Source organism: Branchiostoma lanceolatum, chromosome 19 (assembly GCF_035083965.1).
Source record: "Branchiostoma lanceolatum isolate klBraLanc5 chromosome 19, klBraLanc5.hap2, whole genome shotgun sequence".
Lineage (NCBI taxonomy): Eukaryota > Metazoa > Chordata > Leptocardii > Amphioxiformes > Branchiostomatidae > Branchiostoma > Branchiostoma lanceolatum.
The window spans coordinates 7,504,549-7,521,409 of NC_089740.1; the positions used below are offsets into that span (position 1 = coordinate 7,504,549).

Below are 16,861 nucleotides of genomic sequence, written 5' to 3' on the forward strand. Positions count from 1 at the left end.
CAATCACCTGCTTTTCCGTCTCCGGCCATTTGTGAGTCTCCATGTGTAACATAAACCGAGAGTGTTACACACTGAGCCATAAGGGAGCCGTGGAGTCACTGGGGTTGGCGCATGGCATGCACGTCCGGTAAGGAGGGGGCTTTTATTTTAGGCCAGGCGCACGTGACGTCATGCCTATGGCCACAGCAAGTAAATCTTATGGATAACATTCTCTACAGAATCCAAATCTAATGCGAGGGGGAAAAATGAGTGAAAAAAAACAAGATGGCTAAATTTTCAAAAGAGACACCATAATCGTTGTAACTGGTATTAAAGCCACAAAACATGTTATCACAGTCAATTCCTTTATTTCTGTATTCAAGGAGTGTGCAAAGTGACACTAGTGTGGTAGACTGGTATCACTTACGAAGTGCAAATACACTTACAAAGGGCAACAACACTGAAAGCTCCCACATTGGATCACCTTTACAAGTAACGAACTAGTTTCTATTCTACAATTGCATGATGGCTACCTTACTAGACAGTGTACTTATACAAGTACAATCAATGTGACATATTTTCCCATTTTGGTACTTTCTTGTCATGTTGACCATCTCCTGAGGAGAAAAAGTTCTCTTTTTTTTTCAAAATCAGACAAAAATTATTTAATGAGCGCGCTGATGTCATCCATAAAATGTACGTGCTGTGGCCTAATAAGATAGCAGTGTTCACGACATATTTTCCCATTTTGGTACTTTCTCGTCATGTTGACCATTTTGTTCTTTTTTTTAAAAATCAGTAAAAATTAATGACCGTATTGATGTCATCCATAATATTTACTTGTTTTGGCCTAATGATATAGCAGTGTTTTGCCTGGGGGCTGCCCACGGCTTGTCTATAAAAGCCCCCATGCGGCTCCAGGCGTGAGTAGTGTGGCAATAACAGTTGTCGAGATAGCACGGTGTTGTGGAGGCGCAGTCTAGCTTGCAGAGCCCGAGCATTTTCTGAGTGGAAATTCGTTTTGAAGATTTATACCAGGAATTACAGTAAGTGTGTTTCGAGTTCTGTATAATATCAAACGCATTACTGCTATACAATCATGTATTCATATTCCCTTTATCCGCAATCTTATCTTAGGTTCTTAAGCTGAAAACTTGTTGTTTTATTATGGCTATCGTATAAAATGTGATTTTTGTTGACCAAAATTGTGAAGAATTTTCCATTTCACTGTCTTCAGTTCCCGTAGTATAGGTGTAAATATACATAGATTATATTTCTTTTATTTTGATCGATATCTTAACTAATTCAAAAGAAAAATACAGCGTCAAGCTGTTAGTACGACCTAAAATGTAACGAGTTGCCAAATAAGTAATAGTTATACACATTTCCGTTTGAGACTGAGAAGGTTGAGAATTATGTGTGTGTTTACCATGATAAGCGTTAAGGTATCTGCTAGGTTTACTGAGGACTAGTTACATGGCGATTCTCGGAGTGTGAGATTGGGAGAACGCCAGGCCTTGGATTGTACAAACAGCGGCTTTCGTTCGACATTCCGGATGTCAACAGTTAGGTCTGCATTAGGGAGGCACTTAGTGTGTGTTGGTACGAACGTGTTTGGGTTGGACAGTGCCATAGCGAGGTCAGAGATCCTCACAGAACCTAGCGTGACATTCTGCACGGTTGGACTGGAATCTTGCGCTATTTTACCACGTTTGATTCGCACTATTGACATTTTGCACGCGTGTAAAAATATGATACAGAAAGTAAAGAAATGTTGTCATTCAGTCATCATAGCAAGAGCTAGGCAACTATTCAATGCCATTTATGTAGTTCTTTTTCCATTTAAATTTTTTTCAAATATTATCTATTTTCTCAATGCATCAGGCGATTTCTTTTTTTTAAGCGTTAGACGGCAGCTAAACATTTCTTACATAATCAAATACCTAGCATACGATATTTTAGGGTATGTTTTTGTTTGTTTTGGGTTGGGACTTAACATTGAGAGGAGAAAATGTCCATTTTTAGTCTTGTGACATTTCCGGCAAGGTCATACGTATCAAGTTTCAAATGGACAAATGTGGTGAAGGTCGAATGTCCTTCGGAGGGACTATTACGTCAAATTATGCAAATTGTGGTCATTGCATCGCTTCCCAAGTCTAAATGGGTGAGAATTGTATTTTATTTGCAACAAGCAATCACCATTTATCACTCTATCTACAGTTATAACGTTTATTTTCACATAACAATTCAATAACCTAAATAGTACAATTATACAATTGTATGTATTGCTTATGAATGCTTGACTCGTGGCAACTAATAGTTCGCTACATACTCATGCCAGCTATTGGATTTCTGCAATTCTAAGCATATACTATTTTTGAAAGAAAAATTATAGGTCATTCAGTAATTTTAGGAGACTAGTGGTATAAGGTATAGATTTTTTAATGAAATTAGATAGTCTGGTCCCGCCATTGATTTAATTTCAGTAAGACTTTGCTGTAGGGCGTAAACCTGTCCGACGCTCCCAGAGGCTTTTGCCTTATTAGGTTGACACGATTCTGCTTTCAAGGTTACACAATATGTACGCCCAGTACTGTCCCCATAGCCATGTGTTTCAGACGACTTTATTTGGGGATTCCTAGTCACCAAGCAGATGTAGGGTTTGTCTCAGTGATGCTGTTTCTGTACGCATTTATTTGCGGCATCCAGTACGTCTTTCCATGTATACATTGTTGTTCACCTTGTAGTACCCAGTGGCACACAGGTCAGCAAGTTCCTTGCTGTTTCAGTAGCAGGGTATATTTTTTGCAGAGAGGGGCTTCTAGTAAACTTGCAATCCATTCCCATTTACCTACACGGGACACCCATTTTACGTCCATTTCGAAAGACAGGTGCAACCGATATGTCCTCCCAGGATTGAACCTGGGTCTCCCAGCTCCCAGCAACCACATAATTGTGACCATGACCTCAACTGTGAGGCTAGTACCATTTCAGCTAAATCCCTAAAAGTAATGTACAAGTTTTGCCCCTGTGCAAAAACACGTAGAACACTTAGACTTAGCAGAAACCTATGGTTGTAGACTTGGGATGCAACATACAAGAAATTCTACTAAACTACAAAATAAAATGAAATATTTTGTAGTCATGGAAAGCTGATGAAGGCTTCTTGCAAAACAACACAGAAGATGAAGTACAAAATCCAGTATAACTTCTCCACAAGTTCCAACTCAGCGTCTACCGTAACGGCACTCTACTGGCACTGCCCCAAGCAATCACTCGGGCCCACTCATGCTTAAACGACCTTTCTATCTTTACTTTATCTTGAAATATATCTTAACGTACTAATTGGAATGCTTCTCCTCGACGCCATCGATTCCGTTTGTTCTTATGTGATCAAAAAGTTCACTTTTCGTGACTGAAATTTTGCCAATAGGCCGATTGTAAGATCTCGTCCAACATTACTCTCGATCGTGCCGATAAGCTCTCGCGAGACTCGAGCCATAAAGTATTACGAGACATGCACGAAAACGAGGCCAGTGTTCCAACGAATGTTACCAACTTCGCTTCTCATTTGATCCAATCTTTTGCTATCTTCTAAAGGTCATGCCCTTGTCTATCATAGTACAGTTGCTCATTTGTAGATAACTTTGTTAGCTAAGATATGGAAGCGATGATATGGATCTCAGGTAGGGCATATCCTATAGGACGATTGCAAACTTAACAGACTTTCAAAGCACGCCATAGCAGATTCAACGACCACTATTGAAGCTGTTCACTTGAAATGAACAGATTAATTGATTGGTTTACAATCCATAAAATAGAAAAAAATCTTCTTTCAGCTTTAACGTCCTTCTTCATTGAAAGACGAATTGTCCGTAATTTCGAAATCACATAGAGTTTATTACAGAACTGAACTTCCCTAATGTGCTATAAACATCATAGAGCCTGTGTAAGCACCTTAGATACCTTTATTCTAAGCCAGATAATTTGAATTCATTTGTGCTCAACATGGGACCATGGTTGACGTTTTTCTCATGCATTGGTTTGAGAAAGCCTTGCAGTATTTGCCTACATGCAGAGACGGCTACTGTTGACAGGCAACAGTGCGTGGTAGACCGATGCATTTGGCACACAAATTGGGACACACAAGGCTCTGATAAGGATGAACTGGACATGCTTCCCTCACACTTCCATTTGTGATTGAACTCCGGGGGGAATCTAAATCTAGGTCATCTTTTTCCTAAAAGTACAACATGAAAGCCAGACTCCAAGAAAACAGGCTACTTTTAGCCTGTGATTGATTGTATAAGGTTGATGCGGTAACGGTGCTCTCACATAAACCATTTGACAAGAAAGGCTTCACAGCTTAAAATAAAAGATTCAAATCACAGTGTGAAGCATTTCTATGACATAGTATAAGGAGTACAAAGAGCGGTCTGACGACCAGTGGAACAACTGTGACAAAGAATGCATTTCAATGCTGCCAAATGTTGCCCTGTGAAAGCAGAAGTTTACTTTTGAAAAGTCAGTATCATTTTCACTGTAAGCTGGAATATTTACGCCTCGTCATACTTAATAACATCCGAGATTTCTATCATTGATATCCTTAGAGCCGGAGGTGAAATTCTTGATATGATTTCTTAGTCATTATGTCTACTTTGGTTTAACTTATGTTTAGTTTCATGTTCTTTTTTTAATTGATTGTTTCTCAGCATTTATATGATATTCATTTTCATACAAGACTTGATTTGATTTTTTTTTTAAATTCATGCTGTAATTCTAGTTTTTTTGTTGACCAACATCTAAGCTACAAGCTTCCGGCCACCCTTGCACAGTTGTATTATTGCCTTTTTTTTCGCTTATTCCATATTTGTTGTGTGCTAGAAAAAAAATCAAATGAATATCAAATAGTCAAGCTACACAGAATAGCTGCCTGATACAGAAAAAAAAGAAGACTTTTGGCTTTTGTTTTGATAAACATAAAGACTTAAATACCAGAATGCCAGGGGCGGCGAGGGGCTGTATACAACATATCTATGCTATGTTTATTGTGCATTCTACCCTTGAGGTTTCAGATGAATAATGCAGATAGCTTGGTACTACGACATCACCATAACACCGCACAGATTGTGAAAAGCCGTAAAACTCTCTGTCAAGAGCACCGTGGAGCTAAAAGCAAATATCAGACACAAAAATGTCCCCAGGAAATGCAACATTAAAGCGTTCGCACATAAAGAAATCTCCTGTGGGGATGTACAAAGCAGATAGACATCTAGGTCCTCAGTGTGTGCCTCGTGAGGATGATAGGAAAACTCTCTCATGATGTATGCACAGCTTCTTGTAGACACGACGTCGCTTCTCTTTTCGTTTCTTATCTCTCCTACAAGAGATGACAAAAGATAACGTCTTGAGCGTCTTCCTTCAAGCGGCCCGGTCTATATAAATACTGTTTACATCTCCTAAAGCCTTGGCACATTCTGGAGCATGTCCGCTAAAACTTTGCACTTAGAACTCGTTACTGGAGTCAATCTGTTGCGTTTTGTGGATAGATTTTTTTATTGATTTTTTTATCAGTGCTATTTACAACAGACAGGAAACTGTTAGGCTCTCTTTCTACTCTCGTCTATTTTACGAGTTGTGTGGGAGTTGGTCCAAACACAAAGATAAAGCATGACAATCGTGTCTACGGTAGCTTCAAAAAGCTTTTACATAAGTCTGTGAGATACATCTAGCTTAGGGCAAAATGTCGACCTTTGTCGTGGATTTGTAAAGGATCCGTTGAAAGTGTACTGAATGGTCAATGGTGGCTTGATTACAATAGATCTCAAGGAAAAGCTTTCCTTACAGCCATTGAGCCGTGCATATGAAAAGAGGCTTTGAGAGTTTTTGGTTTAAGAAACATACCACTAAGGAGATCTTTTATGTTCATGGATTGAATAGATACAGTGAAATGTATACAATGAAAGGATCTATCTTACATGTATCTTACTTACACATGGTAATCCTGATATTGTGCTGTCTACCTTATCCCCAACGATAAACCGATTTTGTCCCATATCTAAAACTTCGCCCACACATATATTGTAATGCGTACGTGTATATCCCAAATAATGGTTATGTGCCTGTTCCACGAAGTATTTGTCATCTTGCCAAGATCATCTTAACTTTCGTTTCACGAGGGACTCGACTTATCTTCCTGAGGCTTTCCACGAAGTGAAGTCAGCCAAGAGCAAGGTTTTGATGGATTTGCCAGTCTAATTTCAAGACATTTGATTATGACCTACGGGCTACATATTCAAATCCATCTAAATCATACGCTAAAACTCATTGAAGCACACTGAACATTGATTTTTAAGCTAGATTTTCATCAACATATTAGATTTATTAGTAGAACAACGTATTTCCTATGAATTGGGTAGATCTTTTTAAAGCAGAAGCAGGTTAGGAACACAATTTTTTGTTTCACTGATCACTTTTCTTTGCACGTATATGTGAAAGCTAATATAGAAATCAAGAAGGTTTATATATTCAGACGCCTCTTCGAGCAGCGTATTTAGATTCAATGCCGGAGTAGATTTCTTGCCCCCCTAAAAGAAATATAATGAGATACGATGACTGTTTCATAGCCTTGCCGCTTTTAAAATGGCTACTAAGTGGTAAGGATAGATCTTTATGTCGCCTGGTAGTCTGGATAGTTAAGCTAACCACATATTGCCTTAGGGCTGCGAAGAAGGGTCTTAAGCAAATGGACCTTTCGTGTGTACCACAAGGCACCGTGATAGGCCCCACACAATGTTGTGTAATGGTCTTACCACGTTAATTGCTGTGAATCGTTTCTTGTCTCATGTTCAAACGTACCAGTACGACTCATGGAATACTAACATAGACTGATTTGTATTCTTCCACACGTGTGACCGCACTGTTTTAGTACTGGACAGTAACTGCCAGTCTTCCTAGTTTACAACGTGCTTCTACTAAGCTCTTACTGGCTTCAAAAGATAGACTGTATGTTACTTCCTGCAGCTGCACATTTTACAGTACATCACTAAATCCATCACGTGGTATTCGCACAGTAATTCAGTAACGTCTATTGTGGTCACTAGCAAGCCTCTTATTGCAGCCATTCATCGAGGAAATCCTGAGAGACAGTTTTTAGCTTCGCCTTCATTCTAGGTTAGTGTCATGCTAGGCCATTAACATGGATAGTGCAGCGGGTCACAAGCCTGTCAGAATCTTTGGTCTTTAGAGGTCATTATCGGAATTTGTCGGGGCGTTTAGGCGCCCAGTCTTCCGGCAAGGTGGCGAGGTTCTTTGAATGATTTTGATGTCTTTCAATGGGAAGATTAGAATGGGTGCACTTAGTTCTGCCTTAAGCTTTCTAAGCACGTACCCATAGGTACAAGCGTGCTCACTTTCTGGATACAAATCAATGACTACAATAAAAGAGCTTCTCAGCACTTGGAGGCAACGCATGGAAAATCAGGAAGAAAGTATGGTTGGTGACACCCACCACATATGGTATTCTCCAAGCAGATGTTTCGGTCGAGAGAGCTAGGAGTAGCTGTGATGTTTTTAACGTTTCTCTCCATTCACGAGAGAGAAAGGGGAGAGAAATGTTAAAATCATGACCACTCCTAGCCCTCTCGACCGAAACCTGTGCTTGGAGAAAACACATCTGGATCTACATAGGGTTTTGTACCTGTATTAGCCTTAATAGTCCATGAGCCAGATCCCTCAAAATAGCAACTCGGTACCAAGCAGAGGGACAAAGGGTGACTTACTTTTTTGAAAAGGTTGATTCCTCTACTTTATCATTATGCATGATAACGATGTCAAATGCCCAGTTTTACATGAATTATCGCGCGATATGGTGACGTCACTCAAATCCATAGAACGACAAGTTATTCTATTTGGTTTTGATAATTATGAACCATATACCATGAGTATCTATATAGATTACGCACGTTTAGGTCATACAAAGACCTGTTAAGTACATTTGAAGCCATTTATAATGGTTCCTCTCACGATCAAAGATGGTACCTAATAGCCAACGCTACGGCTGATAGTGTATCTGACACTCAACACTGACGAAATTGAGGGGAAGCAACCTTTGGGCATCCCGTGAAGCCAACATGGCCTTTTGAAAGAAAAGTGACCCCTCGGGGGAAATATCAGTCCGGCTAAAATACTGCATTAACTCGCCTTGGTTGTCGACCTTTGACATTATCGCCTGACCAACTCTCTCATTTGGTCAACCTTTCAGGATCATTCCAGTCAACAGTGAGTAGGATAGTTGACCTTTGCGAGGAAGTCTTGCTGCTCGACTGAACCAAGTAAAGTGACTTTTTTTCTTATGGTACACAAAAATGGGAAACGTTTGCTCGTTGGATTCATAGCCAACTTGATTTCCGAATATTGTAGAATGAAATGCACGCAGTGACAGGGGAACGGTTTGTCGATGAGAATATTAAATATGTTACTGAATGTCAAAATTGGTTTACTGCTCCTTAGGAAGATGCAGCCTTTTTGTCGTTTGGTTGGTTGGTTGCACAGGAATTGGAAATTCGTGAGACACACTGGACCGAAAATAAATGTTCAGCATACGAGCGTGATCCAGCAATTCTATCTCTGGACCAAGAGGTCTAGAGTTCGAATCCCAGACGATGTCGCCAACCAGACCTGCATGCAATTGGCAGTGCTGCAGCGCTTATAATAGAACACGCCTCACTGAACAATTTTAAAAGAGCTTCGGGAATCCAAACGCCACACTGAACGCTACAGTACATTACATTCTGTTATTCTTGTTACGTACAGTTGACGAATAGCTTTTTGAAAGCTAGATTAGCTCTTGATCGATTTGCAGATCTTAGCAAACTATCTAATGAAGCTATACATGTGGCGCTGGGACGTCAATTTGTACTGTATTTGACTTCAGTGAGTTAAGTATGGCCACATTCTAACCCAAAATTTATTTAGATTGGATCCCTTAGATGAACTTAATGAGAACGTGCCTTATCACTGTTGATGAAATAGATGCAGAGATGATTAAATGTTCTAATGTCAATCTCCTATTCATCATTGACTGACGGTTGTTTAATTGAAGAGGTCGTCTTCACCGTGGGTTTCTGAGTAAATCTAATTAGCCAAGGCGCTAACTGGTCGATGATGAGTGGTGGAAATGCCAGGGTTTAATTAGGTGTCTGTTCCTTAATGTGTGCTACCTGTTAGATTTCCATCACTTCTATTTAACGTTGCTATGGGTGGCTTCCATTTAATTACAGAAACCTCATTAATTTCGCGGTAATTTGGGAAAGGGGGTTTCTGTGGTTCTTCGTGGTTGAAACAATACTGTAGTAAAGTAGTAATACATTGGAACGTATATATTCACGGTGTAATGAATTTGTCTGCGAAAATAAAACCACCGCGAACGTTTCAACATTTACAGTAGTCTGACTAAGGCAATAACAATGTATTGATGTCATTTTGCCTACGTTAAAGTTCGCCAAAAAACCTTTCCAACAACTCAATATTTTTTTCGATATTTTTTCTTTGCGAGTTTACACATTCAAAATGTGTCGACTCGTATCAAAGCTAATCCTATCAGTAGAGCAACTATTAAGATTGATACATTCTATCCGTGCAAGAGGAGAAGGTTGGCCTTTAAGCAAAGTCATGTAATCTACCTTCAATATCTTCCGATATTGAGTTCTTATATTCTTAATACCAGTATCGTATATTCTTCCTGATGGATATAAATCACTCAAGGTACACCGAAAAGGTTATGGTGCACTTAAGAGAATTATCTACCATATTCAAATTTTTTACAGAAGTATCATATGCAGATTTCGAGGAGCAAGCGGCATTTGCAAAGACCGGGTTAAATCTTGAGAGAAAAATGAAACACATGTGTGCAATAAGTCTTAAAGAACGAACAAATACCACTTCTTGGAACCCGATTTTGAGCCAGGTGTACCTGTATCTTGGTGGGCTTATCTTATTCTTATGCCTGACGTCAACTACAAAACATTCAAGAGAGAATAAAGCTATCTTCGACGTAAAGCAGATTTGGTACTTATCATTTCTAAGTATGGGATAGTCCCGGTGGAGTTAAGTTTAGTGCGGCCAGATGTGCATGGCTTATTTCACTCCACTCACAAGGAAAGCCTGCTCAGTATCAAATCCCCTGACATTTTCCAGGCAAAACGTTATTAAGGCCTGTAAATATGTCAGCTATAGACGTGTGCTATAGACTTGAATTATTAGTGTACGTACAAGTATAACATAACTCATGAGAATGGCTATTCGAGTTTGTTTGTTTCACATAATTGGCAAACCACCTATAGGCGTTTGACATGTACACCGGGTGAAGAAATAAGCGTACAGTGCCTTTACCAATGGCACAACAAGTCCACAACCCTAGCCTCAATACCACCTTGCCATCCGCTGAAGGGTAAGTGAGATCAGCACCAAGGCCATCACCATATCCTACCTCACCAGTGCTGCTGTACTCCCTCCTGCCCAAACCACGTCTGTCTTACATTAAGTTTTGGGACGTTAGCATGATGAGTCCTTTATCGACACAAGGCCTGGTTTCTTGTGAACATGGAGACGTGTATTCCTATTGGATGAAGGCCTCTCCTAAAGCTAAATAAAGATCTGGACGTCTGCGATAGATTAACTTGTCTTACATCGAGTTTTGGGACGTTAGTGTGATGTTTCTTTAAATAATTATCGATACAAGACCGGAGAAGACCTCTGAGTCAACTCGCACTCCCTCCTACCCAAACCACTTCTGAACAAGCCTTTGAAAGCACAACAGTATCTCCAGCTGCTACCTTTGACTGTAAACATAACATACATCAAATGAAAGGGGCTCAATTGATTTCTTACAGTGGGAATTTGATTTGGGAATGGATGTAAAACATGTTATTACAGATTGAGCTTATTTGCCTATGTCAAGGTTTTTCTGTATAAAAATAGCAATGGCGTACCATCTGGGTTTGCAAATTGAAAGGTTTTACTGAATGAGCAAAAGCTAAACAGTCAAGATAAAAGCCAGCTGCTACTTGACCCAAATTCCTTATCATCTCAATTTTTTCTTCAATTTACTATTTCTGTCACAACGGTGCATCCCTTATCGTTGTTGGGTTTCTCTAATTGTTTGCTTTATCGTAGATAGAAATTATAACTATATTAGCATATTTCGGCTTGAGCTAGTGCCATATGCATGATTGGTAACGTATGTATCTCTAGAATCACCTTAAGCGTTAATTTTGCACCCTGAGTTCTCAAGTTTGTTATTGACGAGCAACAGCAGTGGACAATGAAGTGATGGATGGGAGAAATCTATTTATTGGACAGGCCTGGATTGGAAATCCGAAAATCAATACCAATCCCCTTGTTAGGGCAGACTTGATCGATATCAAGGCAAAGAAGATCTCACCTAATGCCCCTGGACAAAACCCCAATAGATGGTTCATAGATGACTAGTCATTTGTTCTGGTCAGAGTTCCTTGGGAAGATGGGCAAGGGTGTTCCTCTGGGTTTGGTAGGTACTTCCTAAAGTTAAATTAAGATCTGGAGGTGCGAGGAAGACGGAAACATATGTTCCTCTGGGAGGAAGGAAGTTCCTGAGGCTGAATAAAGATATGGACGTACGCCATAGATTGTCATGTCTTTCTTAAAGTATGGGAACATCAGCACGAGATTTCCTTTATCAAAATTGAGCAAGTGTTACCTAATGCCTCCGAACAAGGTCCCAATAGAAGGTGCAGATATATACAGTCATTTGTTCTAGTCAGAGTTCATTGTGAAGATAAACGAGTGTATTCCTCGAGGTGATAGGTTCTTTCTGAAGCTAAATAAAATTCTGGACGCGTCGTGCTTTCTTATGTCAAGTTGTGAGGATGGGCACAAAGATTCCACGATGTGTGGTAGGTTCTTCCTAAAGTTGAATAAAGATCTGGACGTCTGTCTTACATTACGTTTTGGGACGTAGTATGATGTGTCCTTTATCGATACAAGGCTTGGTTTCTTGTGAATATGGAGACGTGTATTCTTATAGGATGAAGGTCTCTCCTCAAAGCTATATAAAGATCTGGACGTCTGCGATAGATTATCTTGTCTTACATCGAGTTTTGGGACGTTAGTGTGATGTTTCTTTATCGATACAAGGCCGGAGAAGACATCTGAGTTACCCAATGCCCCAGAACAAGGCCCAAATAGATTGTACAGAGACATCTTGTCATTTGTTCTTGTGGCGATAGGTCCTTTCTAAAGCTAAATAAAGATCTGGGCGTGTTGCGCATGCGGTTTCTTGTGAGAACGTGCACGTGTATTCCTTTGAGTGTGGTAGGCCATTCCTAAAGTTAAATGAAGGACGTCTGAGATAGATTATCGTGTCTTACATAAAGTTTTGGGACGTTAGTTTGATGTTTCCTTTGTCTATTCAAGGCCAGAGAAGATCTTATGAAGATGGGTGACGGATATTCCTCTAGGTGTATCGGGGTTCTCCTTAAGCTAAATAAAGATCTGAACCTGTCTTGGCTCCTTGTGAAGATGAACACGTGTATTCCTGTAGAATGAAGGTCTCTCCTGAAGCTATATAAAGATATGGACGTCTGCGACAGATTATCGTGTCTTACATAAAGTTTTGGGACGTTAGTTTGATTGTGTTCTTTATCGTTACTAGGTCAGAGAAGACCTAATGGCTGAGAACAAAATCCCAATAGATAGATGACTAGTGATTTGATCTGGTCAGACTTCCTTGTGGAGAATGTTGACGGATATTCCTCTCTGTGTTATAGGTCCTTTTTGAATCTAGATAAAGATCTTGACGTGTCTTGTAAAGAAGAGCATTTGTATTCCTATAGGATGAAGGTCATTCCTAAAGCCATATAAAGATCTGGACCTGCGCCATACATTTTCATGTCTTATATAAGGTTTTGGAACGTTGGCCTAATGTACTTTTATAGATACAAGGCCAGAGAAGATCTCATGTAATGCCTCAAAACAAGACCCCAAATAAATCATGCATTGATCAAGTGATTTGTTCTGGTCAGATTTTCTTGTGAAGATGGCTGACAGATGTTCCTCTAGGTGTAGCAGGGTCTTCCTTAAGCTAGAAGATGAAGGATGAAGGTAGTTCCTAAAGCTAGATAAAGATCTGGACGTGCGCTATATATTTTTCATGTCTTACACAAAGTTTTGGAACGCTAGGATAATGTACCCTGGCTTATAGTATAGATACACGGCCAGAGAAGATCACACCTAATGCCTCAGAACAAGCTCCCAAATAGATCATGCATAGATAAATAGTAGTCACTTGTTCTGGTCAGACCTCCTTGTGAATGTGGGTGACGGATATTCCTCTAGGTGTAGTAAGGTTCCTTGATCGATATCTCATCTAATGCCTGAACAAGCCCCAAATAGATAACTTCTCGAATCGGAGATAGGCCATCCCTAAAGCTAGATTAAGATCTCGACATGTACCATAGAGCATCATGTCTCACACAAAGTATGGAAATGTCAATTTGATGATATAAATCAGGATATACACCATATAATAAAACTTACGTTAGCTTGAATAGTCCAACAGATACAGCATGTTACAAATTGCATGGTCGAGATATATTTGTACTTTTAAAATAACGTTACATTTAAATTCCATCTTCTGAAGCTGTTGTGAGGAACTTTTTGCAAAACCAAAATGCTGCCCTTGAGTGCTAGGAACAGGAAATGCCGTCGTGGGCCAATCGGCTGTGCGAACTGGCAGATAATTATGGGACGACTGATTCTACGATTGGTTGTGGTCGTAAACCAGTTAATAACGAACTGCGGTGATGTAAAGCACGGTATGTTAATTTGTTGGGCCGGGCAGGCGTTGTTCCATCTATAGCCCCCCATGCTTGGGCCCAGACATACTGATATCACGGTAAGAGAGCATGCAGCACTGTGGCTTCATAGGCATAAAGGTAGGAAATTGCTTGCATTACTATGGGACTTTCAAGGATAACTAAACATCTCGTATATCCTACCCTTCAAAACATATACTCAAAACATATACTCAATTGACTTTCTGTTATTTGACAGTCTCAATACGCATATATATATATATATATATATATATATATATATATATATATATATATATACGATACCTAGTATATATCTGTCACTCTGCATATATCTCGCGTATGTACAGAGCTTAAACAGTTACGCTAAACTTGGTGTAATTCTAGAACAGTGTACGACATATATATGCCGGAAGACAGCTTAACGTCGTTATTCTATCTATATATTTCACCATATATGGTACCTACATTACGGATATTGGTATAGAGGTACGTAGGTAGTAGGCGATAGATTTCCTGACATGAAAGGGGTGTACTTATTGGATATCCGAGACTTATGGTATCGCAAATATTACAGCGGAGTAGAACGTCGTAAATCAAGAATACCGTTACAAGCAAATGACATATGTATAACACCACAAGATGTGCCCAGCGGGTTTATGTTATTTCAGACACGTTATGGCTGAGAATCATTCAATCATGCTGAATTGTACATTGGCATGAAATAGGTACGATGCATTACGCCTTTACAACATATCATGTACACAAAATCCAACTTTGCTGAACTGGCTAAGGAAAACTATATTCTGAGTTTTCTGAATCGGTATACATACCATTTTTGTGTGAATCATAACCGAAGCCATGTGTTTTTCATTAATCTATCATAGTCATTAGCCAAACAAGCCTAATTAAAGCAGCTTTCCTGTCATCAGCGCTTTTCCAATCCCCTTCTGTATACCAATCAACCCCACAACCATCTAATGACCAATTGATGACAACCCCCTATAGGTAGAATGAAGATAATTACGTATTCTACAAGCTGCCTTAGGGTAGCTCACCAGCCAAACCTAATAATGCAGATGAGACTCATGAAACAAAGGGGAAAGGTCAGAAATCTAATAGGGCCATTAGATAAAAGATGTATGACTGTAGACATATAAGTGTAATAGGGCAGTGACCTACATGAAAGTTGGGGTGATTGAAGCAAAGAAACAAGTAATGTCGTTATTCTTCTGCACCATGGTTTAGCATCACGGTAGTTAACCTTGCCACATGATAAGCTAACAGGAAAGATAGAGTAACTGTGTCTGGCATTTTACCACCAGTACGTAGGAGGGGGCACACTTTTTGTTGGGGAGGGGGGCACAAGTATTTTTGTGGGGAGTGGGGCACACTTTTTGTGGGGAGGGGGGCACAAGTATTTTTTGTGGGGAGGGGAGCACAAGTATTTTTTGGGGGAGGGGGGGCACAAGTATTTTTTGGGGGAGGGGAGCACAAGTATTTTTTGGGGGGAGGGGGACACAAGTATTTTTTGTGGGAAGGGGAGCACAAGTATTTTTTGGGGGATGGGGGCACAAGTATTTTGTGGGCAGGGGGACACAAGTATTTTTGTGGGGAGGGGGACACAAGTATTTTTGTGGGGAGGGGGGCAAACTTTTTAGTGGGGGAGGGGGGCAAAACGTTTTACTAGGGGAGGAGGGCATATTTGTTTGTGGCTAACCTTCTTTGCCTATCCCACCAACTATTTAGGCTGTCGTCGTTCTTGCCATAGCTTGCCAGACAGCACGGTCCTTATCTGTTATTTCTCCGAAAAATAAGCTTCAAAATATGCTCTGAAAGTTATTTCAAACTGTGCTCTATACCTTTCACGCAGAGAGGTTTATGAATGCCAGGGTGACACTTTTATTGCAACTCGCATAATTCATAATTTCGTACACTAAGCAGTTGTTGTAAATGCCTATTATAATGAGCCATCTGTTGTTTAATAGCAGTTTGCTGATGTGGCGTAAACAAGCGGGCTCCCTTTGATTCGCATTCATAAATATATCACTGTTATCTTCACTTCAACATTGCTGTTTAACAGTTTTCTCTCAGAAGGATAAAACTATCTCTAGGCATACTAGTTGCCATTTCGGAGGTAGTAACATTTTATAGATTCTGTGTTTCAGACATATATCACAACTATCCTATTTAGATTAGTAATACGTTTCTTTACCTATCAATTCATTTGGTTCAAATTTATCTCAGTGGCATTATACAGCTTTGCAGTGGGGCCCTTGAAAACATGCATTGCTTATAACAAAAAAAAGTTGTATACAACTTATTAGCAACTTCTAGTTTCTAGTCTATGACAAATAAAGAGGTCATTTTTAGATGCTAGACAATTTCTGTTAGAAGCTGCTTTAATGGGATGGATGTACATGCTATGTCACCTTTACTCGGTATAGTTTGTGCGTGCATTTGCACAGTTGAATATGGGGTCACTGTTCTATAGATATGGGTCGTCAACATATTAATAAGTCGCTAGATTGATTTTTTGCCAGTATTTATTACAATGATTTATTACGATAATTAATTCTAATGCTTTATTGTAAGGATTAGCGGTGTTTTATGGTGATCCTTTTGTATCTTATTCTCACGAATCAGCAGTATAATATCCCATCTGATGAGCAAATGATTTAGTTGTTTCCTGTTTTATCCTTGGGTATTGGCATTTCGATATTGTTTCTATGTTGATTTATGACGCTACCATAGAAAATGTCATATGACAAGATCCTGACGGATGACTTGTAGATAGCCCTGCGGTGAAAACATAACAATTGTACAAAGGCTGACAACATCAATATACCTGAATAAAGGTAAATGTTAAAGTTTAATCCGGCAGATAACCTATCAAAGTTAGGTAAATTTCAATCAATTTGTAAACTAATTTCATTGATGTACTGCGTTCAAACTTTTATGCTCGCATAAGTTTTCACTGGTCTTACAGGGTCTTCATTGGTGTCCGCCATGAAGGACAAAAAGTACTG

General features: G+C 39.6%; 1 protein-coding gene across 1 annotated transcript in view; it reads left to right on the forward strand.

The window, feature by feature from the left end:
• The first annotated feature begins 894 nt into the window (after positions 1-894).
• LOC136425320 (ras-related protein Rap-2c-like) overlaps positions 895-16,861 on the forward strand; it is a 38,652-nt gene continuing 22,685 nt past the window's right edge. Inside the window, exon 1 of the mRNA XM_066414166.1 lies at positions 895-1,025. The gene's annotated coding sequence lies outside the window, so the exon portion shown is untranslated. The remainder of the gene's footprint in view (positions 1,026-16,861) is intronic.